Source organism: Ceratotherium simum, chromosome 36, assembly GCF_057802395.1.
Source record: "Ceratotherium simum simum isolate JZ-2026a chromosome 36, ASM5780239v1, whole genome shotgun sequence".
NCBI lineage: Eukaryota > Metazoa > Chordata > Mammalia > Perissodactyla > Rhinocerotidae > Ceratotherium > Ceratotherium simum.
The window spans coordinates 27,421,893-27,449,770 of NC_141935.1; positions in this window are offsets into that span (position 1 = coordinate 27,421,893).

The window sequence follows — 27,878 nt, forward strand, 5'->3', positions numbered from 1 at the left end:
CCCCTTTCTCTGTGCTTCCTTTGACCTAGTAGTCAAGATCATAAGCCCTAGAAGCAGATCAACTTGGGTTCAAATCCTGGATCTAGAATTAACTGTCTCTCTGACTTCCAGCAAGTTGCTTAACTTCTCCAAGCCTCAGTTTCCCCTTCTGTAAAGTCAGAATAATAATAGCCAAACTCATAGGGTGTTGTAAGAATTAAATAATGTATAAGTGAGGTTAGCACTATGCTTGGCATGTGTTACATTTTTAATAATTGCTACCCACTGTCTTTACTGATATTATTATTTTGTCATACTATAATTAACTGTTCATTTATGTCCCTTTCGTATCAGGCTATGAGCAAGTTTGGAGAGCAGGGGCCATGTGTCATTTCTACTAATTTCCCTGAGCATCTACCACGATGTCTGGCACATAGGTGCTCAATAAATGTTTTGCTGAATGAACAGATTGACGAGTCAGCAACTGCTTCAAAGTGTCTCTGCTGGAAAATGTGTTTGGTTGCTTTTTTTAAAAAAGGAAAGTATGTAATGGGTTTGGGGTGAAGCCAGAGGTTTTTCCTGCATGCAGATCCGGGACAACACATTGTCAGCATCCTTGTGAACGTGGAGAGCGAGAATTGGACAGTGTACTTTCCAGATTTATCACATTAAGCCACAGAAGGCCAGCTACGCTCCAGTCTTATCCCCATGTAGTTTTTTTTATTGACCAGCTGTGGCAACTGCCCTATCCAATACCATGCCTTCTCTCTGCCCATGTCTGTTTCCCTAATTTTATCGCCACCATCTAAGCAAAAAAGTGCTCTCAAACTCATGGCCATGTGGACACGCCAGCATGATATTAGCTCATACTTTGCCTGAGGTGTTAGAGCCATGTGGATGCACTTGAATAACAGCAAAGCCAAAATAATTCCCAAAGGATTCCAGAAATTACTTTTGGAAGCACATAACAAAAATTTCCAAATGGATGTGCTTGGAGTAAGAAAAGCCTGCAAGCATGTATGTCCACCTTCAAAGTTAAAATCTCTCTATTTCAATTGCATGCTTGTGGGTTTGTTGTTTCTAAGTGTCTGGTAAGATGCTCTAAACTATATGTGTACTATCACATCTATATGTTGAAGTGCAATTTTCTGTCGAAAAACATTCCACAATTTTTTCCATGGAAATACTGCAGCTTCCCTAAATCCACATGTACTCCTCATCAGGTGAAAACCTACATCCTTATCCTTGGAAAGGAAGTGTATTTGTGTGCCTGTGTACGCGTGTGTATGCACGTGCCTGTGTGTGAGGTAGGAAGGTAGCGCCTATGGTTGAATTTTCAAAAGATTTCACTGATTTTTTTCTTATTTCTAGAAATAGGTCATCTTTCACAAGATATGTTCATGCTGGAAAGATTCATTTGGTTCCTGAAAAAACCAATCACTTATGCCTATAGGGGTATTTGTGTAGCAAACATTCATTGAGCTGCTGTACACGGGACTCTGATAAGAATTCTGGAAAATGCAAAGAAATACAGTGAAGCTCTGGATGAATAAGAGTCCAGTTGTGTACAATTATGCAAAATGCAAGCAAAAGCAGAAAAGGTATGGGTGATGGAATCCAACCAAGAGTGATTATTTCTGGTTCATGAGCTGGAAAGGCTTCGGAGGAGGTGAAATTTGAACTTAATCTTCAAGTATGGGCAGGATTCGGTCAGGGGCATAGAAGAGATAAGGTGGAAGAACATTCTCAGAAGGTAAATCAACAGACAGAACTGGCAGACTACAAGGATGGCTCAAGGATACATGCAGAGCTCTTTATCCAGAGTAGAGCTTTGATGTTGGGAAGGAGGAGGAAGAGAATTTGCAAAGTAGACGAGGATCACTAGGAAAGGTCAAGAATGGCAGTTGTACTAATTAGGATTCATTAGTCTGTAAGTGGCTAAATATAAAATAAATTAATTAATGACTTAGACCCTTTCAGGAAAAGAAAAAAAAACAACACAAAAATTCCAAATTTCAGGAAAATAATGGAATGGGGAGGATTCATGAAGCTTGGAAACACCTGTGGCACTTTAAAGACTCAAGAGAAGAGGACGTATAAAAGGATTCTGTGGCCCTAGGACTCCAAATCCCCACCCATTTTTTTTCATTTTCTTCCCTTTATTTAGTTGTATTTTCGTCTGTTATGTAAGTCTTTGCGGATTAGAGTTGAAAACAATCACCGCCTGTAGCCCCAACTTCACATTCCTCTATTATTGTGCTCTCAGAGGCAAAGTTGCCTCTTCTCCAGCTCTAAATCAAGAAACAAGGACTGGGTTCTAATTTACTCAGCTCAGTCACGTGATCACCCTAGTCCAATCACATGACAATGGGAACGGGCACTCTGATTGGCTAGGCCTGTGTCACATGCCCACAGTGTCTATGAGAAATGAGAAAGCTTTCTGGACAGACAAGTGCAGTAACAGCCACAATTTATCACACCAGGCTAAGAGTCTTATTCTTTCATGAATTAATTCTCTCATTCATGTATTCATCTTTCTGATTTTCATCATACAGACAAGGAGAATCATTAAAGGTTTTTTATATAGTAAGTAACTCTACGAAAGCAGAGATTGTAGGGATCTCCAGGATGGACTGGAATGGAGAAGAGACAGCTGTGTGACTATCATACAAAAAGTGACAGAGCCTGCACCAAGGTGGGCTCATGTGAATGAAGAGAAAAGAAGCCACAAATTGGGGAGTTAAGAGGTAGATCATCACAGAAGGGAAAAGAAGACTGAGACGGAAAATGTGAAGAATATAGAAGTCAAAGATGACTGTGTTTACTGGCCAGAGTAAGGGGATGATTAAGGCAATATTAATTGAAATTGGAAAGTCAGAATGAAAATTAAATGGCTGAGAAAATAATATTCCAGAATAACAATATTCTGGAAACGATGGGTTTGAAGCGACAGTAAGTCATCTAGGTGATATTTCTTACAGGGAGTTTCAAAATGCTATGAGGGAAGTTAAGCTGAGAATTCACACTGGGATCGTCTGAATAAAGATTCAGGCTGAAGTTATGGGAGGGGACCAAAATTCCATGGGAAAGGATATCAAAAGAGAAAAAGCAGGGAAGAACATGAGACGATGGGGCAGAAGGAAGAAATATTTAACCAATGATGACCCTTGTTATGAGTTGAATCACGTCCCCCTAAAAAGATATTTTGAAGTTCTAACCCTGGGTACCTATGAATGTGACCTTATTTAGAAATAGGGTCCTTGCAGACGAAATCAAATTAAGATGAGGTCATTAGGGTGGACCCTTAATCCAATATGACTGGTGTCCTTATAAAAAGAGGGAAATTTGGACGCAGACATTGACACAGAGGGAATACAGCTATGTGAAGATAAAGTCAGAGACCGAAGTTCTGCCACAAGCCAGAAAATGCCTGGGACCACCAGAATCTGGAATAGACAAGGAAAGATCTCCCAGAGAAGCTTCCAAGGGAGCACGGCCCTGCTGGCACCTGGATTTCAGGCTTGTGGACTCCAGAACTGTGAAAGAAGGAATTTCTGGGTTTTTTTTTTTTTTTTTGGTGAGGAAGACTAGCCCTGAGCTAACATCTGCTGTGAATCCTCCTCTTTTTTTGCTGAGGAAGATTGGCCCTGGGCTAACATCTGTGCCCATCTTCCTGCACTTTATATGGGACGCCGCCACAGCATGGCTTGATGAGCAGTGCGTAGGTCCATGCCCAGGATCCGAACCTGCAAATCTCGAGTCGTCAAAGTAGAGTGCACAAACTTAACCACTATGCCACCAGGCCAGCCCATAGATTCCTGTTTTAAGCCACCTAGTTTGTGGAATTTGTTATGGCAGCCCTGGGAAAATATACAATCTGTTTCATAGAATGTTACCCTCTTTATCTCAACCTTTCAAAGTTCTTCCCATTCTTCAGGGAGGTAGGAGGAGGAAGAGAAAGAACTATCTCCAGAGAGCAAACCCTGCTCCTTGAGTCGACTTCTTGCCAGCAATAAGCAATCGGTTCTTGGGGCTGTAAATGCTGATAACAGCCTAGGAGTCCGGATCTCTGGATGTTTCTATTTTCCTACACAAAGTTTAAAGGTGAAAGAAGCCCTTTCTGTTGCCCTTTTCCTTCCAGACTCAGATATGGAGTTTCTGAGAACAACCTGTTTGTTCTGGAGATGTTTTGTATCTGCGTAGTATCATAAATTGTGTCACTTTGTTGCTAATGCATGACGTCCCCATGATACATAGACTTGAAGGTCCATTTGCCTAAGATGGGCATGGCTACCAGCAGCAGTTTCATTAACTGCTTTCACCTGGTACCAAATGCAAGTCAACTGGGGACTAAGCCGGGTACTTTCCCAGCCCCTCTCTAAGTTTTGAAAAAGGGCCACACAGACCCTGTTGTTGAGTGATTGGAACCCCCAAGTTCAGGAGTGAGTTTTCATTCGCTCTAAGAACAGAGTCTGTGCGGCAGACTCTTCTACAGCTGAGGCAGTGGGGAGATTCAGAAGAGAGAAGAAGTCTTCAAGTTGGTAGGAAACATCATGGCACTGCTATGCATTCAGAGGCCATTAAATTGTAAATGGAAGCAAAGGCCTAATTGAGGAGAATCTCTTGGTGTCCTATCTCTAGAGCCATGAATACTACAGGATAATATCACAAGCAGAATCAGGGGAGGGAAGACATCTGAAACGAGAGGCTCTGTCTGGGCCTTTGCAAGACACATATTTACTAAATTTTATTATTATTTTGAAATTTCCTTTAGGCCCATGAGTTCTCCATGTTTAAAAACTAGGGAATTGGGGCTGGCCCCCTGGTGTAGTGATTGAGTTCGGTGTGCTCCACTCCAGCAGCCCAGGTGCGCGGGTTCGGATCCCAGGTGCAGACCTACACCACTCATCAGCCACGCTGTGGCGGCGTCCCACACCCAAAAAATATAGGAAGACTGGCACAGGTGTTAGCTCAGGGCAAATCTTCCTCAAAAAAAAAAAACAAAAAACTAGTGAATTGATGTAGCTAACTGGACCATCCAGTGGAGAGATTAGCCCATATTTTTGTGAGAAGCTTGAGCTAAGAGAATCTGTCAGCTGCATAAAGAACTAGTTGTCTGACATACAGGCCGCACGTATTTTCACTAACCTCTGTGTGTTCAGGAAATGGCCCAATAGCTTTTTGGTCAGTGAAGATCCAATGTATTGCTTAAGTTACTGGAGACTTTCCCTGACTTCAAAAATTTGACCTCTGTACTAAGTTGTTTTAGGATCCAAAATATTATGTCGCAAGGAATAGACAGTGTTTTATAACAAATCATTTAAAAAATATGTCTGTAAAGGTCCATTGCACTAACACAGATGTATCAAACATCAGACCTGTTAGCAGAACACCCCTCCCAGCTCCCCGTGCCAGGAACAGCCTCAGTCCTGCCTGGCACCAAACTGAAATTCACCACCCTCAGGGTGACCACCATTAGGGGTTTGACTTGAGATGAGGCCAATGTGATGGTCAAGTCAGAATGTTTCCTCTCAGATAAATGCATTTCCTTTATGAATGAAGAAATTCTTCTATAGGTCAAGCCTTAGGAAACTGGATACTCTCCCTCTGAAGAGTTTTTCTTCAGTTTTTGCTCAAGTAGTTTGAGAATGGCATGATAGGAAAGTGAAAGCTTTCTCCTGAGTTTTCTGCAGAAAGGAAAGGTTTTGCTACCATTTGGAATGAAAAGCATTCTTCTTATTTAGGAAATTTCAGTTAAAGTGCCCTTGAATATTATTAGCTGCGTGATTTTGGGCAAGTCACTTCACTCTCCAGGTCACAAGTGCCTCATCTGTAAAATGAGCACTAGATAATTTCTGGGCAGGTTGATGGTATAATTTACTTTCCAGAGTAGAAGGCGGATAATTATACCAGGACAACAGGTATAATCTGGGATTATCCTGGGGAACCTAGGACATGTGGTCATCCCTCTTTAAGGAGTTTTGAAGCTCTGTAACTGTATGATTCTCAGGTTTACTGTTTGCACCCAAATCTAATCTCTGGGATGGTCTTTATGCTATAAACTTCCCTCTGAGCAGGCTATGTCCATTCTGCTTTGGAGAATAGTTCAACTTAATGGAGATGTTCATGTATCTCTTTGGTACAGCAGAAGTAAATGCTCAAACTTGGGTGGCAGCTGGAGAGCAGTCAGCTGTTATGTCTTATCTGAGCAAACCCCAACTCCAGACATACTCTTCTCCCATGTGGGGCGGTATCCAGCTCCCAAGAGAAAATGTTTTTTTCTTATAACCTGAGATCTGGATCACCGTGAGCCAGTTCTAACACTTTGTTGTTCTGAGAGTGATGTTAAAAACCATTGCAGTGAAGACTGTGTGCCTATATCACAGTCTTTCATTTGTGGTGATGATAACCATGGTTCTTGCTCTCGTGTGCTCATCATTGGAGGAAGCACTTGAGTCAAAGGAACCTAGGAGAAGCCCTCTTTTGATCACCTGCAAATTGGAGGCTGGAGTTGTAATTTTCAGCCTAGAACTAACCTACTCCATCTAATTATTGATTCAATAATTCAGCCAATACCTAATAATTATAACTATGGGCAAGTCCTATACATTCTACGGGAGACCCAGTACGGGCCAGGAAATAGACAAGTGAAATAAGTGATGAATTGATAATTACAATACAACATGATAGTTGATGAATAGAAACGTCAACAAAACGTTAAATATCACATACTTTGCGAGGTGGTTCTTATTTCTGTCCTTAACATTCTATTTCTATCTACATTATTTAAATTACTTCAATTCATTGAAACACAGGGATTTAGTTAACCCTCTTGTCATCCAGTTCTATTACCCTTCACAGCCCAGAGGATTTATGTTGCATTAAGAATGACTTTCTTGTTAGAGGCATGGAATTGACATCCAATGTAGTTAGTGACATCATATATATACAATCCCCTCTTGCCAGAAAGAATCTCAATCTCATCCATATTTTTTCTCTCCTCTCATTTCTTTCATTTATTTTCCTTCTCTGTTCTTTCACTCAGACTCTTAGTCACACATATGGTGCCTCTCTGTGACACGTATTCATCCTTGCCTTATTCACTCTCTCACACGCTCACTGTCCCGGGCACATACACGTCCCTATCACTCATTCTGTCGAAGTCTCTTACACACTGAGTTTCTCGCTCTTAAATACACGTGATCTCAAGTCTGTAATTTCCTACAGATGCTCTCTGTCCCTGGAGACACATTCTCTCTCCTTTGAGCACATGGCAGCGTTTCTACAACTGTTTTGCTCTCATAAGCACACAGCCACATCTGCAGACGCTCACGCTTTTGTCGCCAGCCCCTCCCACACCTCAGGCTTCTCACTGGTGATCAGAGAAGGGACACAGGCAGGAAGGGTGGAGGAGATACCAGTAAGTCATCTGCTCTCCACCCACATTTTCTTTTTAATTTGTTTTAATTTTGTTCTTCCTCTCTGGTAGACAGAGAGAGAGAGAACTTGCTGAGTACATAGTATGGTGTGGCTCTTTTCCAGGTTAGCTGTGGGGTTAAGGATGAATGAAAGTGAGAAGGCATTCACAGGACCCTCAGAGTGAAGTCATTGAAGGGGACAGGGAAACATTTCACTGTCCCCAAAGAGAAAGACCTATGTCACTACACAGCTACTCTTCTAAGAATTCTTACCAATGGGAGTGTTTCATTGAACTAAGGCACTGTGTCTCCACAAAAAAAATTAGAATTTTAGGAGATAAACACATCAAATTATTAGTCATTATGGAATATTAATCTGTGTCAGGGATTGGCCAACTTTTAGGTAGTAAATATTTCAGGCTTTTAGGCTACAACTATTCAATTTTGCCATCATAGAGTGAAGGCAGCCATAAACAATACATAAACAAATGTGTGTGGCTGCATTCCAATAAAACTTTATTTATAAAAACAGGCAGTGGGCTGGATTTGAACCATTGTCCTCAGTTGGCAGACTCCTCTATATAAATAACATCACATTTAGCTATATTTTTTCTTTTCTTTCTTTCTTTTTTTGGTTACCATTTAACTTGAAAATGGCTACATGAAATTTTCAACAAATTTGGAAGATTTATTTAGTATGGTCAGACACAATAAATTGACTTTGTACTTTGTGAAAAATTCTCTTTTGGTGGCCCTAGAGTTATGCTCAAGAGATAAGAGATCATTTTCTAAAGTAGTGACTACAAATAAACAATTTTTTCTTTTTTTAAAAAATTATTGAGCCCGTATCAGCTTATAACATTGTGTAAATTTTAGGTATACGTTATTATATATCAGTTTCTGTATAGACTGCATCATGCTCTCCACCAATAGTCTAGTTTTTATTCATCACCATACTATGTCTCCTTTACCCCTTTCGCCCTCCCCCACGCCCTCCTCCTCAGGTAACCACCAATCTGTTCTCCTTATCTATGTGTTTTTTTATCTTCCATATATGAGTGAAATCATACAGTATTTGTCTTTCTCTGTTTGACTTATTTTGCTTAGCATAATACCCTCAAGGTCCATCCATGTTGTTGTAAATGGCACGATTTTACTACGAACTCCGACTGGATTTTTATCAGAATCAGGCTGCTGCTTCTTATGTAGGCCACTCTCCATAGGATGCTCCTGGTGTCTAAGGGGACAGCGTACCACGGAAGGAGCCCCAGGACAGAGAAGTTGGGATGTTGGGAGGGGGGCAGGCCTTGCTAGTGGGCATGCCTAGGAGGGGCACACTCCCACAAGGGGAGTTGGGGAATGAGGGGCGATGTGAGGAACACAGGCCATCAGGGTGGGAGTGCAAAGAAAGAGGGCACCAAAAGCCAGGTTGAGGCGCACCTCAGGGACTAGTCAGCTCCAGCGATTGGCAGCCCAATTAAGGTTTTTAGTTTTTTTTCTCCTCCAGTAAAATTTCATCTGAAAGTGTCTGGTTCTTGAGCCAACTAGCTGTGGAGTAGTCGCAGATCTGCATGTTCCACTCTGTATTAGTTTTCCTTTGCTCTTGAAATGCTATTTAAGTTTGGCAACCATTTCTGAATAATAGAATACAGAGAAGCTGTTACAAAGAATTTGGTAGATATGTGCACATTGACATGTTTACTCAACAGATTGTTATATGAGAGAAAAGCAGATTGAGGCGACGTCCTTGTAGGAAAACCTCACGTTTTGTGTGTGTGTGTGTGTGTGTGTATACGTACATAGACACACACACGCCTAGAAAAAAGTTCGTACAAATATGTACCAATTTTAGACAGTGATCATTTCTCAGCAGCATGGGAATACAAAGGTACCATACTTTCTCCTTATCCACGTCTGTCTCTTTCTGTCTTTTTCTCTCTCTCTCTGTCTCTGTCTGTATCTCTGTCTCTTTCTCTTCCTTTACACAAGCAAGCATTCGACTTATAATTCAAAATGGCAATGAGATATTCCAATTTAGAATATTTTTGAAAAGTTGAGTAGTCATGACTTCCGTTCTAAAAGCAGGGATTATTCCTGTATTGAGACTGGGGAGGAGAAAACCTTACTTTTATTTCCCCTGCCAGGTCTTCTTCGCCTTTTCCACGTGGTCGTTGGAGCACAGCTGCTTGCAATCATGGTGCAAGAATGTGTTCTATCAAGTGAAAGGATAACCTTGTCCTTGCAATTAACGTTTTCTATGGGTCAACAGCTGACTCGCCATATTAAGGAAAAAAAAAAGATTTTGAAAGCAGTGTCCTTTACCATGTTAGGCAAATTACTTAACTTCTCCAAAACCCTGCTTCTTCATTTCTATGAGAGGATTAATAACACGCCCCTTACAAGTGTATGAGGATTAAATGACAATATATGGAAAACACCTAGCAGAGCCTGACATGCGCTAAGTGCTAAAAACAAAATATATACTTCTTTCCCTTTCTCCTGTTTTCTCTCTCCTCCAGCCACAGCTTTCCCAAATGAGAAGAGAAAGAACTGGGTTATACTGCCATCTTTAATAAGTCCCGCTGCATGTTCTCCCCCAAATCCCACACCATTTGTTTTCTCTCTCTCTCTGAGACGGCAAATACCCAGACGGCAAGAAAATACTGGAGGAGGAAACAGATGGCAATCCAGTCTGTGCTTTGAATGGCCAATATAATTTTATTTAAAAACGAAACTCTAGAAACAACATTTGAAATAATCCAATTACTCTTGATAATATCATCTTTGAAAAACAAACTTGATTCAGGCAGGTTTTATTCTAAACCAGAGTCTTGGCTTCCTGCATGTAATGTCATGTCCCCGTTATTCCCCAGTTCCTCACCAAATCTCCATTCCCTGGCCCTGCCTCCCTCTGCCCAAAAGACCACCAGGATGTACATTAGGTCCAATTCTTCCTGTTAATGGGAGACTGTCATTCCAGTGTGTGCATATTTCCTGATTTTCAGTGCTCCACACATCACTGCCTCGTGGTGTGGACCAGCGTGTCACACCTCGTTATTGGGCATGTTGGGATTTTAATTGTAGACAAAGGTATTAAGACTGATTATATATTTTTCATATAAAGGGGAAGCAGTTTCAACCTCAACATGTTCCAAGCTGAACTCATAAATTTTTCCTACAATCTTCTCTTCTTGCATATATTTCCTCTTGTGGTGGTGTCACATTTCATCACATCACCTTTTTTCCTCCTTTGCTTTTTTCCCAACAATCATCCAGTCCTCCTCTCCATCCCTGCCACCAGTGCTGAATGCAGGCCCCTGTCATCTCTTATCTGACAACTGCAAGACCAGCTTCTCAGCTAGCGTACTTGCTCCCAGCCCTTTTGTGGTCCATTCCATCATCCATCTATACTGTTACCAAATGTAAATTTGATGGTGACATTTTTTGTTTACAAATACTCTTTGGTCCTCAAGACCAATGGGATAAACTCCACGTTTTCTAGTACGGCCTTCAGGACTCTGTGTAATCCCTTGCTAGATACATCTCTTGCCATTTTCTGCCAATGTTCCATTCCAGTGGCATAAAACTGATTCCAAGTCCCTGTATACACCATGCTATCTCATGAATTCCACTTTTGGCTCATGTCTGCTCCTTGCTTGGAATGCATTTTTCTTTCCATATTGGCTACTTTCTACTTGTTCTTTAAGATATAATTCAGGGCCGGCCCTGTAGCTTAGCAGTTAAGTGCATGCTCCGCTGCTGGCGGCCCGGGTTCAGATCCCAGGGGCGCACCGACGCACGGCTTCTCCGGCCATGCTGGGGCCGCGTCCCACATACAGCAACTAAGAAGGATGTGCAGCTATGACATACAACTATCTACTGGGACTTTGGGGGAAAAAAAAAGACATAATTCAAGTATAAAAATTCTATGAAGCTTTACCAAACTCTCCTGGATAATTAAGTCCCTCTTTTTGTGCGTGTTCTTATGTAACTTTATCATTGCGCTCATTGACTTGATTTAAAACTATTTGTGTATCTACATTCCAAATGGTTCTATTATCTCCTTGAGGGCAGATACCCCATTTTATTATGTCTCTGAAGTGCATATCATAGAGATTGAAAGACTGTAGACGTCTACAGATACCAGTTGAATAAATGAATTAATTCACAGGTAGTGTATTAGTTATCTGTTGCTTCATAATGAATTACCTCAAAACTCAGAGGCTTAAAACTACAAACATTTATTACCTCCTATAGTTTCTGAGAGGCAGGAATCCAGGAGTGGCCTAGCTGGATGGTTCTGGTTTAGGGCCTCGTTGTAACTGAGCAAAGTGCTCATTTCACTGGCTGCAAACTTGAAGCCAAGCAATTTCTAGATGAGTCAGTGGTTGAGAAAGGGATTTATTTGATTAGCTAGCAAAATCTGAAGATGGTGGACTCAATGAGTCCCAAAGACCATCTTAAACAAGCATTGGGGCAGTTATATGGGGACTAGTGGGCTCTGAAGGAGGGGCTCAGGGATGTTGACCTTCTGGCATTGGTGACTGGAGAGGCCTCACCAGGTCTTTCACTTGTCATCAATAATGGATTCCAGCATAGATGTTTTTCTCTGAGGAGGTCATCATATTCCTAAGAAACTCAAAAGAACAAAGTTATCATTTATCGCTATAGGGTGGTAGACGCACCAACTAGGATTATAAAATCTACAGAGCATGCATGTTTCCCGGAGGGTAGCTATTTATCTCCCAGGCTACATGCAAGGTAAAACATATACAGTGTGGGTGAGTTACTCAGAGGTCATTCTGAGTTACAATATGGCTTCCCTCATGTCAACCTTGTCCCAGGCCAGTATTGTCATGAAGTTGCAGTCAAGCTGTTAGTTGGGGCTGTGGTAAACTGAGGGCTTGGCTGGGGCTGAAGCATCCACTTTCAAGGTCACTCATGTGGCTGTTGGCAGGAGGCCTTAGTTCCTCTCCACATGGGCCTCTCCATAGGGGTCCTCATGACATGGCATCTGGTCTCCCCTAGAGTGAGTGATCTGAGACAGAAAGAGAGGGTACACTTGAGATGAAGTCACAGTGTCTTTTATAACTTAATTTCTGAAGTGCCATACAATTACTTCTGCTGTATTCTGTTGGACACACAGACCAACCTAGTACCATGTGGAAGGGTGTGAATATCAGGAGGCAGGGGTTATCGGGTCATCTTGGAGGCTGGCTACCACAGGCAGCAAGATTTGCCATGATCCTAAAATCCTCCTAAGAAGATATTGTCTCTTTTGCCTACTTATAAGACCATTTCTGGATATAGAAATCATTCAAAGAGTGAATCATACCGGGTCTGGGTAAAGCCTCTGTAATCTCTGGAAACTGTTTATTTTGTAATTAATTCGAGAGAGAGATTGTTTTGGGAGAGAGACAAATTTCTATTGATATTATCAATTCAGCAGCCCTGGCCAAGTTCATTAGCCCAACAATAAGGTATTTATTATTACTGGTTCTACATGCTCACACTTGATATTTATGCATTTTCGCCCAGTTTATACTCATGAGACATAAAATCCAAGGATGAACGTTTAAGGAATGATGTACTGAAATTGGGTTGACTATTACAGGCAGGAGGCAGGACAAGCAGTGGAAATAACGACAAAAATAGTCCAGTGGGTTCCTAAATAAATGATGCTCAGCTCAGGGATACAGGGAGTTCAACTGAGAACACGGCCATTGGATGCAGTTTGTAACGTGCTCTGCAGACAATGGCTAGCCAAGATCTTTTGGAGTTTTGTTTGCTTGTTTAAAATATAAATTTACCTAACTCATATATAACAATAAGGCAGAAGGCAGAAGTGGTTCCCTAAAGAAAGACACACTCACTCTTGGACAACTTTTTTTTGAAAAGGCAAAGTGGCATTGAGCCCTGCCCTGGAGAGTGTGGCTTCCTGTTTCAGGTCATAGCCTAACCCTTCCTTCCTCCCCTACACTGTCACTTTCTCTAGTCTCACTTTCCCTTTCAGGCATATCTTTATCTTTCCAGTTACTTCCTTAATAGGTCTTAATCTCATCACTCAACCCAGCTCCTCCATGCAATGTTGTAGGAAGATAATAAATGCCTTCAATTAGATATGGGTGGACCTTCCCATATCCCCAAGTTTGTGTGTCCCAAATTGTCTTATTTTTCCAAACAATCTAGATTTGGAAGAAAAATCTCAGTTCATGTTGTCAAGTAGTTTCCCCCTGAACTCAAAAAACTCTGGTTACTTGGGATAAAATGGAATTCATTTATTTGTCTAATTAATTGACATACTCAGTGACCCAGTTTTTTAATCAGTATCATCTGATAAGAAATAACTCAAGAAAAATTTTGAAGAATATTTGATAATGGATGATTCTTTTTAGTAGATATACATAATTGCTTTATATGTGCCTTGTTCTTTTCGGCCACACATTAATTTACAAATAAGGTATCTACGAGGACACTGTTTCAGATCCCTAGGAAAACAGAGATAAATGAGGTGTGATTTTTGTTTTTAATTATGGAATACCTTTTTCCTTTTCTTTCTTTTTCCATGACCTATTTAAATACACATTTCTCATCATTTGCTCATAAGGCCTATCTGAAAAAAAAAGTACCAGAACAAATATCGTTTGAGATAATTAGTTTTAAAATCTAGCCTGTTTCTGATGCCTGGAATAGCCACAATCCTCCCTCTGCCTCCCACCAGGTTAATTCCTATATATCTTCCAGGGGTCAGGGTGCTTCCTCCCTGGCTGGACGCTCAGTTCCCATGTCTCACATGAGCTCTCCCCTCATAGGAGGGAATGATATTTTCCATTCAGTTGTCTTCCATATTCATTACTAGCTTCCCTCCCCTGGAGGAGTAACTTACCTGGCTGGAAACTCTTGGGAAAGGGTGACTGAATGTGCAGCTCTACGTCTCTTTGGCTTTCTTTTGTGTTTCTGACCACCCGTGGACCACACCTGTTCTCAATTTCTTCTTTCTTTAGGCAACAAGCCCAGCACAGGGAGCTCTAATTATTCAGCATCTCTGTTGCGACTGAGTGGGTAAATGCAATTTGTGATGAGCAGCAGTTGGGAGTCCATTTTGCCTTTGGGTTTTGCCACTGTCGCTGAACCAGTTTAACTAGCAATGGAGCTGATATGTTGGAACCTGTCTGATTTCTGCGTCTGTCCCTCCGTAGGTTCCAACACTTTAGAGAAGCCCAAGTTTGGTTAGATTTCTCACTTATCCACTCTCGTCGCACCCTAATTCTTCATGGCACTCCCCACACTGGTCATTCTTTTGCTATGTCTCTCTCCCTCTTCAGACAGACAGGCAGTACACCATAGCAGTTGAGAGTATGAGCATGGGAGACAGATCTTCTGGGATTAAATTTCAGCTGTGCCATTTACTACCTATATGAACTTGGGCAAGTTACTTAACCTTAAAAAAAAATTGGTTTACAGAAAAATTGAGCTGTAAATACTGAGAGTTCCGATATACTCCTTGTCTCTCTCAACGCAGTTTCCCCTATTCCTAACATCTTGCATGGGTGTGGTACATCTTTATATAATGATGATTCAATATTGATACCTTTTTATTAACTAACATCCATAGTTTAATTTAGGGTTCACTCTTTGTGTTGTGCATTTCTCAGGGTTTTGTCAAGTACATCATGTCATGTATCCACCATTATAGTATCATATAGAATAGTTGCATTGCCTTAAAAATCCCCTGTGCTCAACCTATTCGTCCCTCCTGCCCTTCCCACGCCATGAGATCAAATAAGAACAAGAAAAATAAAAGTTTTGATTTTACCTTCATTTATTCCTTCTCTATTCTTCTTTCTTTCATTCTGTAGATCCATGTCTGACCTATATCATTTTCCTTCTCTCTGAAGAACTTTTAACATTTATTGCAAGGTGAGTCTACTGGTGACACATTTCCTCAATTTTTATTTGTCTAAGTGTTTATTTTTGCTTCATTTTTGCGGGATAATTTTGCTGGATACAGAATTCTAGGTTGGTGATTTCCCCCTCCCCCAATATTTTAAATATTTCACTCCACTCTATTCTTGATTGCATGGTTTCTGAAGAGAAATCTGATGTACTTATACTTATATCTCTGTAAGTAAGATGTTTATTTCCCTCTGGCTTCTTTCAAGATTTTAATTTTTCTTGATTTACTGCCATTTGAATATGATATACGTTTGTGTAGATTTTTAGGTACTTCACTTTCTTGGTGTTCTTTGAGCTAGCTGAATCTGTGAATTGATGTCTGTTGTTAATTTTGGAAAATTTTCAGCCATTATTACTTCAGCTATTTCCTTTGTTCCTTTCTTGTTTTCTTCTCCTGGTATTCCCATTATGTGCATGTTGTATCTTTTGTAATTGTCCTATACTTCTTGGATATTCTGTTCCATTTTTAAAATTAATTTTCTTTTTTTTACATTACATCCCCAGGACTTATTTCTCTTATAATTGGAAGTTTGTACCCTTTGACTCCCTTCACCCATTTCACCCAGCCTCCTCCTCCTGCCCCTGGCAACCACAGATCTGTTCTCTGTATCTATGAGTTTGATTTTTTTTTTAGACTTCACATATGTCATCATACAGTATTTGTCTTTCTCTGTCTGACTTATTTCACTTAGCATAATGCCCTCAAGGTTCATCCATGTTGTCACAAGTGGCAGGATTTCCTTCTTTTTTATGGCTGAATAATATTTCATTGTATATATATACCACATCTTCTTTATCCATTCATATATCAATGGACACATAGGTTGCTTCCATGTCTTGGCTATTGTAAATAATGCTGCAATGAGCATGAGGGTGCATATATCTTTTTGAGTTAGTGATTTCATTTCCTTCAAATAAATAGCCAGAAATAGAATTGCTGGATTATATGGCAATTCTATGTTTAATTTTTTGAGGAGTTTTCATACTGTTTTCCATAGTGACTGCACCAATTTACATTCCCACCAACAGTGCACAAGCATTCTCTTTTCTCTGCATTCTTGCCAACACTTGCTATTTCCTGTCTTTTTGATAATAGCCATTCTAACAGGTGTGAGGTGGTATCTCACTGTGGTTTTGATTTGTGTTTCCCTGATGATTAGTGATGTTGAGCACCTTTCCATGTGCCTTTGGCCATTTATATGTTTTCTTTGGAAAAATGTCTATTCAGATCCTCTGCTCATTTTTAATTGGATTGTGTGATTTTTGTTGTTGTTGTTGTTATTGAGTTGTATGAGTTCGTTATATATTTTGGATATCAGACATATGATTTGCAAATATTTTCTCCTATTCTATAGGTTGCTTTTCATTTTGTTGATGGTTTCTTTTGCTGTGCCAAAGCTTTTTAGTTTGATGTAGTCCTACTTGTTTATTTTTGCTTTTGTCGCCTTTGCTATTGGTGTCAAATCCAAAAAATCATCACTAAGACCAATGTCAAGGAGCTTACCCCCTATGTTTTCTTCTATTTCCTCTGTTCCTTTCTCTTTTTCTTCTCTTTCTGATACTCCCATCATGTGCATGTTGTATCTTTTGTAGTTGTCCCAGGGTTCTTGGATATTCTGTTCTTTTTTTTTTTTTTTTGTCTTTGCATTTTTTTGCATTTCATTTTTCGAAGTTTCTATTGACGTCTTTTTAAGCTCACTAATTTTTTCTCAGCTGTGTCTAGTCTATTGATGAGTCAGGAAATGCATTCTTCATCTCTAATACAGGTTTTTTATTTCTAGCACATTCTTTTGATTCTTTGATAGATTTTCTGTCTCTCTGGTTACACATCTGTTCTTGCATGTTATATACCTTTTCTATTAGAGCCTTTAGCATATTAATCATAGTTACTTTAAATTTCTAGCCTGATAATTCCAAAATCTATGCCATATCTGGGTCTGGTTCTGATGCCTGCTTTGCCTCTAAAGGCTGTGTTTTTTTGCCTTTTAGCACGCCTTGTAATTTTTTGTTGAAAGCTGGATGTAATATATCTGGTAAAAGGAACAGAGGTAGAAAGGCCTTTAGTGTGAAGTGTTATGTTTTTCTGGCTAGGAGTTAGTCTGTGTTCATTGTTCGCTATAGCTCTAGTGTCAGAGGCTAAAATTTCTTCTAGCGTCATTGTTTTTGTCTCTCCCGTTGGCTTTGGGTATTCCTACAGATCCTTTGACTAGGGTCCGAGGGTTGCAGTTATTTTAGCTGTAATCCTCTGTTATTATACCAGAGCCCTACTGAAGTGGAGATAAGACGTGGAGGAGGAAAAAGATTCTATAGTCCTAGAGTTAAGTTTCAATCTGTTAGTGAGTCTGAACTGGCTATTTCCCCTCCCCCAAAGGGAAGACTAGAGGGCAACACAGTTGGATATTTCCATTTTTCCAGGTTGTTTAGGCTTTGGTAAGAACCCCAATTACTTAGGCTCCTTAGTTTCCCTAGAGGGCAGCCTCTTGTTAAGGAGAACAGAGGACTCTGGTCATATTTCAAAATGGCTACTTTTCCTCTTCCAGTGCTGGATATAGAAGAGGATTTTTCTCAGATCTTCACAGTGAGAACTTGGTGAGGCTCCTGGAGGTAAAGCCCACAAAAGTGTGGGGGCCCCCAAGACTGGGCCCCCTGATGTTTTACCCCTCAAGCTAGTCTATACCGAGTAGCCAGCAAGTCATCAATTACAATTTTAGTGTTCCTGCCCATACTGGATCCAGGTGTGGAGTTTTGCTCCTGGGCTCTGTGTCTATCTGCCTCTCTCTCTTGTTTTCAGGGCAGCAGTTTGCTCTCTTGCCTCAATTACCTGATAGATCTAAGAAGAGTTGTTGATTTTGGTTTTTTCAGCTTTTTTTTCTTGTTAGGAGGATGGGAGTGATGACTTCCAAGCTCCTTACATTTGGGACAGAAACTGGAACTCCAAATTGCTTAACTTTTTTGTGCTTTACTTTCTCCATCTATAATATGAGGATAATAATGTCTATCTCATAGGATTGATGTGAGGTTTATATATATATATATATATATATATTTTTTTTTTTTTTGGTGAGGAAGATTGGCCCTGAGCAAACTTCTGTTGCCAATCTTCCTCTTTTTTTGCTTGAGGAAGATTGGCCCTGAGCTAACATCTGTGCCAATCTTCCTCTATTTTTTGTATGTGGGATGCTGCCACAGCATCGCTTGACAAGTGGTGCAGGTCTGTGCCAGGGATCCAAACCCGTGAACCTGGGCCGCCAAAGTGGAGAGTGCCGAACTCAACCACTACGCCACCGGGCCGCTCTGATGTGAGGTTTAAATGAGTAACGGGATAGACAGTGATTGGAACAGAGCCTGGAATATAGTAAATTTACAATAAAGGGCATGAAGACAGGGACCAGATCTGTCTTGTTGATCACTGCTCCCCAGGGCTTTGCACATAGTAAGACATAAATATTTGTTGACTAAATGACCTTGAAGCCTGACTAAAACATTAGCAATCTCTATCATAGCATATGTGTTCTCTAGGTTCTAGAATCACAGAACTACGCTCACGTCTTTGGCTTTTCATTCTGGGTCACAAGCAAATGAGGCAGACACCACACGAGAGGAGGGAAGGCATTGTAGCTATTTCCCACATCCACTCATTAGAGATGAGGGACTGACAAGTGACTGACATTGTAATGCCATTTTATACTTTTCATGAATCCAGTAGAATATATAACACAGGTCTGAATCAATTGTCAACTGTTGCATAGAATAATGGCTTCCATCATCAACTCTGTCACTAAATCCCTATGGCATCTTGAATCGGTCCTTTCTGTCACCTGTAAAACATACAACATCACATCCTTCTTACGTGTATGTCCTGTCAATCTAGGAAATTATGAACATGACAGAGAACACATCCAGAATTCTTATCAGAATGAATTTCACCATGTCAGTGAGAGCACTTTACTGTGTAGGTAATGAGATAGTCTTACTATTTCAATACCAAGCATATATTTTTGGCTTTACTCCATCTAGTGGTAAAAATCAGAAATATTTCGACTCGGTGTTTTTCCCTTATTGCTGCCCTATCTTGTTCTAATTTCTTTTAAAATTTATTTTCTCTTAGTCTTACGTCATACAGTCTCTTCCATCTCTTCTGCCTTCTATAAATGGAAAGAGTTGTCGGAAATCGTAGATCTTTGATTTTACAATTTTTGGCCTTTTGTGAGGGTGTTTTCAAAATGGCAGACACAAAATAAATGAACAAGAACAATTTATACTTTTTTTTTAAGGATAGATTTTGCTTCTGTCAGTTTTCTTTTAAAACTCCTCTCCACTGAGGGGAGAAGCACTTATTCAGCATTTTATTCCATCTCTTAATCATACTGTTATTTGTTCTAGAAAATATTTAAGGTAGTTTACAAAGCCTTATAAAGGTCAGGAAGATTTCTTGCAATAAATAGAGTAAAAAGAGGAAAAAGTAAATTGGCAAGGGCATATCCTGGAAGCTCAGACAAAAGGATAATCAGTCAAGACCTATGGACTTACCATGAGGGCCACAAATTGCCTCTAAAGTTCTCAGTGGCAAGTCCCGAAAGGGAAGCCTGGTAAGTCACAATCTTCATAATTATCTGTCGGAATAAAACAAACCAAATATTCTGAAGAAGCACAACCGTTACCAACGTTCTTAAGAGACTAGAATGAACCATCTGCCCAGAATTATCATAAAAATTGTCCAGTGTGATATTGTGAATCACACCTTCCACAACATTCTTTTAACATCAACCCAATACTGCGGGCCACAGGGCTGTCTTTTATGACACACCCCACTCTCCTCAGTGGTATCACACAACAATGAAACCCAGGAGGATTTGACAGGAGGTCAAGGTGATACAGGTCAGAATGACATCTTCTGGCTGGTCTGCCTCCATAAAGGGGTGAATTTTAGAGCAACCAGAGAAACGATTGAGTGTATCGTCTTAAAGCCATCCATCTGTCCTGCACATTGTCTCTCTCTATGTTCCGGATCTTGGGTGGCAATGAGCTGAGATCGGTGATGCAGTAGCTAGTGACAAGTGATGATGAGGGGTCTCTGTATTCCTCTCTCTCCATGAGCACTTTCCTTCCCCCCACCCCAGTTCAGACCCACCACTTCACACCTATTCGATTGCACTGGCTTTCTTGTGGGTGTCTCTGCCAACAGCCTATCTCACATACTCCTCCAGACTAATCTTTCAAAGCTTGCCTCTGATCACACCTCTCCCTGTTTAGAAAGCTTGACTGGTTTCCCCATGGCTCGGATACTAGAACTCAACTCTCATCTTAGTATTTAAGACCTCTCATGAACTCACCATTACAAACTGACCTATCACATCTCCCTGTGCAGATGTTTGAATCATCTAAATGATGATATGTAACATCTATACGTGACTATATGCCATTGTTGAGAGTTCTTTGGAAATTGCAGTCTTATTCGCGGCCTCTCACATACACCATCAGGCCTACAGAAAATGTATCACTTCTTCAAACCTCATTTCAAATACCAGCTCCTCCATGATGTCTCCTAGATCATGCTTCATCCTTTGTTCTCCGCATTCTCACGTGGTCTGCCCCTCTCCAGGGCGTGACCTGGCCCCGGTTTACCTTTCTGCCTCATTTCAAGCAGCCTCTCCAGGCCCCCTGTGATCCAGCAACACTGGCTTCCCTTCAGCCTCCAGGACCGCATGCTCTCTCCTGCCTTTGTGCACGCTCACCTGTCTGCAGGGATGTGCGGACATTGATTCCTCACACAGCTGAGCTGTTTGGACGTCCCTCCTATAGGCCTTCCTTAATAAAGCTCGTATGAGTGGATGTCCCTCTTTATTCTCCCTTTTACCTATCTGACACTTATTCCAAGATGTAATTACAGCTGTAATTCTTGGCCTATTAATCATCTGTCTTCCTCCACTAGATCGTGAATGTTGAAGGGTAGGCTCGTCATAAAGTTTTGCTCAGTAGATTAATAACATATATCATGAATACTATTATATTGAAACGTTGAAATTTTGTTTTCACTAAATATTTCAACTCCTCTGTGCCTGCACAGTATTGAAAATAGAAGATGATTGATAAATAAAGTGGATTGTTGAATTTGGTTCAAAGTGTGGCTTATACTCACTCCTTCATGGTTTGTAAGACTTTTGAGGGCAGTGATGGTACTCCTGTATAACACTACTTCTCACAAAATGTTACACATTATAGTGCTTATTATTTTTATTGAATCAATAGATAGAACATTGGATTATGGAAAACACTTAGCTTTTATTTCTTCCAGGAAACTAGTACATTAAATATATGTAATTGAAATTATGATATTTTAGGATAGATTACCATAGTGATTCATACTATCCACATATAATTAAAGCAACAAATGATAATGCATGTACAAATAATAGACATGTTTATGTGATACCGTACTTTTTTTTGGGCAATAACTTTTTTATAAAGTTGTCAAGCCACTCATCCTTATTTTCTTCTAAAAGGAGTATGTTGTCATTTCCAGTCTCTCTTTTTCAGAATTCCATGAGTATTATAATCACTGACCATATATATCCCACCCACAAAAAGTGTCTACACAAAAAAGGCATTCTTTTGTTATTTTGGTTATCACAAGGTCCAAATCTAAACAACAGCATGGTTAGTGGATCCGTAAAATAATGTAGTAGAAAGAGTTTTGGTTTGAGCACTTGTCTAAAGTGGTTTTAACTTGTGGCTCTACAATAGACAAATTTGAGCCCAAGAAAATAGCCTGTCCATTTTCAACCATAGTTTCTTTCTCCTCTGTTAGGCTTGTATAAGAAAGGGCATCTTGTTTATTGCCTGATGAACAGTAATTTATTTCATTAAATATTATTTTCCTAATAATGAATAAATAGGAGAATTTCAAAATAGGAAAATAAATGATTATTTTCTAATAATTTTCCTAACAACCAGAACTTAGCCAATTTATGTGGCTCAAGAAATAATTCCATTTTATGTATGTTGATTTCTTGCCTAAAGACATAATAGTTATCTGGTTTGAGTTTTTCCTCTCAAACTTTGTCTCTGGCAATACTCTTTAGCATGATTACTCTAGTTTTAAAGCAAATTGTTGAAGTATTAGATGTGTATATATAAAAAGCAGTCAATACTTCTGTTCTTATGTCAAGTGGAATCCATTCCAAGCCCATCAGTTGCACACGGAGCAATGGTTTGATCTGCAAACTGAAAAATCCACTTGATTTTTAAAAATAACTCTTCACGATGTGATCGATTATCCAGAATGGCCTGAAAATGTCAGATGTGTGGTCCCAGCTCCGGTCAAATGAAGGGAGTAATTCTCAATCACTTGTCCAGTGGTTGAGCCAAGAAGATAGTAAATATTTATAGACTTATCCCAGGGTGCTGGCTAACAGTGCCTGGACTGCCGCTGAGAGCAAATAAACAAGAATCTCTACAGTATTTCAACTTGTCCAGCCTTTCTCAGCCAGCTTCTCTTTCCTCTTCGCAGTGATTATATACCACTTCTGTCCAACCACATTTGGATGGTCCTGCCGCTAAGTTGTAACAAGTATTTTAGAAAGGACAAGCATTGTTTTCCTTTTCTTTTGACCACATGTTTAGATTATATGAGCCATTGTGTTTATTCCATGTTTTACTCCTTAGTTGGCTTATTCCATCTCAAAAGGCGACCACAATATTTGCTTTTGCTCTTTAAGCTTTTTGAACATCACGCAAAGTATTTCCACAGACAAGTATTTAAATAGGAGAGTATATAAACTGATCAAGTAATTTCGTCTGAAATCTAATGGCTAACTTTCAGGAGACTCGAAGTTGAGAAACAACTGAGTTTATGAGATTCTGAGAACTTGCAGAGTTTAATTTCCTGTTTAAATATTTCATTGATTATGTTAATAAAATCACATCTATTGCAAAGATTTTCTAACCATGTGACTTGTATGTTTATTTTTTTTAAAAAAGTTTATATGTGAATCTTCGTGACTAGTCTTAGAATTTTACAGCTGGGAGTGATCTTAGAATTCACCCATGTAGTCCAAACTCCTCATTTTACAAATAAGGCAACTGAAGTCCTGGGAGGTTATTAAGGGACACACCCTAGGACCCAGAGATTGTTAGTGATAATATGGTATGTTTTCCAGGATAAGCCTCCTAGCTCTCCTGATAACATTTTAATTTATTTCATGAGGACCGTGTTCATCATTTCAAAAGAGGGAAAAAACCCACAAAACACCAAAAATCCTTGTTATCAAAATATTTTTTTTAAAAATCCCTAAAGATGGTTTTTAACCTTCTTTTGGTCATAAGTTCCTTTGAGAATCTGTTGAAAACTCTGGGCCCTCTTGACAGAAAAACTCACATCCACATAGAAATTCGCATCCCATTTCATGGAATCCATAGTCTCCTGAAACCTTAATTCTAGATTCATTGACTTATTTATTAACAAATATTTATCAGAACAATGGGGGCCTAATTATATTTCTATATTTGAATCAATTTAGATATTAAATGCTATCTGAAGTAATGTGGTGGTTATTCATTAAGGGATAGTTATCGTTACTATTAAGAGCAAAGTTAACACACTCAGCAAAAATTGTTTTTGATTCATGTGATCACAGTGTCATAAATAATGCAACTATTTCCTATCAATTTCAATTCACTCGCGTAAACGGGTTTTGTTCGACATGATGAGATGCTTTATGATAACACAGAATAAAGATTCTAGAGATTTCCTAACATATATCTAAGAGATATCAATAGCAAAAGCTGTTGATCCACATTTAGGAATAGGACAGGGACTGTACCTCATAGCAGTATGTGCTATCTGATATTCAATGGCCAGATGGTGAAGAGACTTCTTTTGGGGTGGGAGGCTGGCCTGAATCATTCATGGCGAGGCTGGTTACATCATCTCCAATTTTGCATTGCTTGAAGATTCACTCTTAAGACCTCAGCCACGGCATTGTCATGGCTATGAGGGAAGAGATTCACACTTACAGACATGAAGAGGCCTTAGGTTAAAAGGACACCCTGTTAGCAGCTTCTAATCCAACCTCTCCTAACGAACATCCCACCGAGATACCAACGCAGACCGTAAAATTGGCAAACTAAAATATATAAATCTGGATGGAATTTCGCCACCTGAGATGTCAACTAAATTCAATTAATTAAAAAAGGCCTAATTAAAAACACTGCAGGAGCCAACCCTGTGGCCGAGTTGATAAAGCTCCACGTGCTCTGCTTTGGTCATCCAGGTTCGCAGGTTCAGATCCCGGGCGCGGACCTACTCCACTCATCAGCCATGCCATGGAGGCGTCCCACATGCAAAACAGAGGAAGATTGGCACAGATGTTAGCTCAGGGCTGATCTTCCTCAAGCAGAAAAACAAAGAGGAAGATTGGCAACGGATGTTAGCTCAGGGTGAATCTTCTTCAGCAAAAAAAGAGTAGATGCCAGTGTTATTCCACTAAACACAGCAAGATTGCTTGCCTCAAATTAGGTGAGGAAACACTTTCCTCAACTGTTTACTCCCTGATTCAGGTAAACTAGACAACTGCCTGTATTTTGCAAAGGTACTATTCTTGAAGGCAGGGTCTTACTCCCCAGTGCCTCTTCTCTCGTTTCTTTTCCTGCACCCGATTAGAGACTAACTCTATGAATGCAGTGGCTGGAAGGTGAAGAGAGAGGAGGCAGTGCTGTATTGTGGCCTTAGAGGGGAAATGCATCACAAAATGTGGATGGAAGAAAAGGCTGAGTGATGGGTGTACTTGCTGAGAATTATGGTCGTCAAGAACTCAGTTTACTCTCAAGTCACCAGGCGGTGAGATGGAGGATCCAGCCTCACGCCACCTGAGTGACGCTGGAGGAAAGAAAGCCTTCCAGACTTTCGCAGTTGGTTGACGGGCTTTGCACATCAACCCACCTTCCCTCCATAAGTAGGAAAATGGATTCAGCCAGAGTCCACATGAATACAATGAGCCAAGAGCAATTCAGGTTGGCTGTTGAGTGTGAAGTGGTGAGATCTTCTGTCATTCTAGGATGAAGAATAAAAAGATGACTGTGATAAAATACTGCAGGGCAAGGCAATGGAACTACCAGCATCTTAAAGAATTCCAATAAGAGCTGACTTCTGAATTTGACTTACTTCAGGTCCAGGAAACGTTTTTGGAAAATAGCTGAACAGTTTGACAAGAGGCAAGAAGGCACAGCCTGTGTGTAACAGAAGAAAACCATAAGGAGAAAATGATTGTAAATGAACAGATGTTGGATAAGATTAAAAAGTAGACCAGGTGAGAGAAGGGAGGCAATACACTAAAGATCCAACACTAGATTAAAACTCACCTGGGGGCCAGCCCCGTGGCTTAGCGGTTAAGTGCGCACGCTCTGCTACTGGCAGCCTGGGTTCAGATCCCGGGCGCACACCGACGCACCGCTTGTCCAGCCATGCTGAGGCCGCGTCCCACATACAGCAACTAGAAGGATGTGCAACTATGACATACAACTGTCTACTGGGGCTTTGGGGAGAAAAAGGGAAAAAAAAGGAGGAGGATTGGCAATAGATGTTAGCTCAGGGCTGGTCATCCTCAGCAAGAACAGGAGGATTAGCATGGATGTTAGCTCAGGGCAGATCTTCCTCACAAAAAAAAACAAAAAACAAAAAAAAACTCACCTGGGAGGTACAAAGATCAAAATGAGACTCCACAAAAATCAGTGACGTGGAGGACAAACTTTTCTCCTTCCAGGAGGCAGAGAAAAATAAAACATATGAAAATGATGAGAGAGAAGAGTTGTGAAGCAGAGAACAAGGAGATAATCTGGGATTTTGCATATCCCTGAGGAAAATGTCAAAAAAATTGTAAGCAATATGTAAAAACATATTTGAGGAAAACATCTGAGCTGATTGAAAATATGGAGACTGAAATGGTGATAACATTTCTAGGAAAAAAAATAAATGATAAGAGAAATGCCCTAGACAAATTGAGACAAATTGTTTGAAAATAATAATGATAAAGAAAAAATTTCTGAGTACTTAGGTAGAGAGAATAAAATGTTTACCTCGAAAAGTACATGTGTCAGACTGACCTAAAACTTCTCCATGCAGTGAAGGGACTTACAAAGTTTGATTAAAAAATGCTATGACTTAGAATTTCCTTGCAAACCAAATTGACTTTTATGTGGGAGGAAACCAGAAATACGTTCTCAAATACACTACCAATATATTTGAAGAATACTTGAAAATGATGAAGAAGCCACAACATAGAAATATCATGGTTTGAAAGATTTTGAAGTATGTTTTGAAAACAATTAAGTCTAAATGATTATTGTATATTTAGTTACAAATCAGAATTATAGCATAAGTACTTTTGAAAGAAAGTACCTTGTTAAAATAATAATTTTAAAAATAATCTGCCCTCAATGCCCTCAGGATTGTTATGAATAGAACCTGTGGACAAGACAAAACAAAACAAAAAAAATAGTCTTTGTTACAAAAGACACACAGATAAAGGAAACAGCCAGAAAACAGGAAAAACAGAAAATGTTGAATCACATATTAATGTGTTCATGATGTGATATTAGGTGTAAAAAGCTGGGCACAAATCTTTATACACATGATGACTTCAATTTTATTTTAAAATTATGTACATACCTATATACCCAAATATATACTCAGATAGCTAGGTGGTGAAATTATGTATTATTTTTAGTTTCATTATAGTTTTCTATATATTTTTCAGAAATAAACATGTATTGTTTTCATATCCAGAAAACAGAAAAAAGTTTTTAGAAAATTGATAAGAAGACATATTACGGAATTGATTGAGGTGAAGAAACATCATCTCCAGCCTTGTTTCAGCTCTTCAGTCTAAAGACAAGGGCAGGAGGCTTCATCTTATAGTAGTGGACGTTTTATCCTTTATTGCAGTGTGTTTGGACCACAGAGTGAATACATTAATGGTTTATTTCTTCTGGGTTCTTAGTAATAACTGGTTAAAAATTCACTTTCAAATTATTATTCATTATTTTATAACAAAAAATTTTTAACAAATTGATATTCCTTAAATGTGTTTAGTTGTTCTCAACAAACAAACAATACTATGTAGGCCTGTATTTTATTGTTTGAATTTTTTTTTTGTTAGAACCACTGCTTTAGGATTCCTGTGGGCCTCTGTTTTGCATTTGAAATGCCGTGCTTTGGCAAAAGCATTAGATTCCTTTGAGGAATATTGAGGCTATTGTCAGCAATAATCTTTCTCAGAGACTCCTTGATCGGCACACTTAGCCTTCAAATGGAGATTGTTGTTGTATTTGCGGTACCTTTCAGTCTTCCAATTCAAAGAATCTACTAGTGATAATGTGACTTTTTCTCACGTTAACAGATCCATGCCAATGTTGCACTGTGGTTTCATTGGCTCATAGGCAGTTTTGTATTTGCACTTATTAGAAACAATTGGATGTTTCAAGATAAGTCAGGCAATTCTCAGACACAATATAAGCCATGAGAGTATA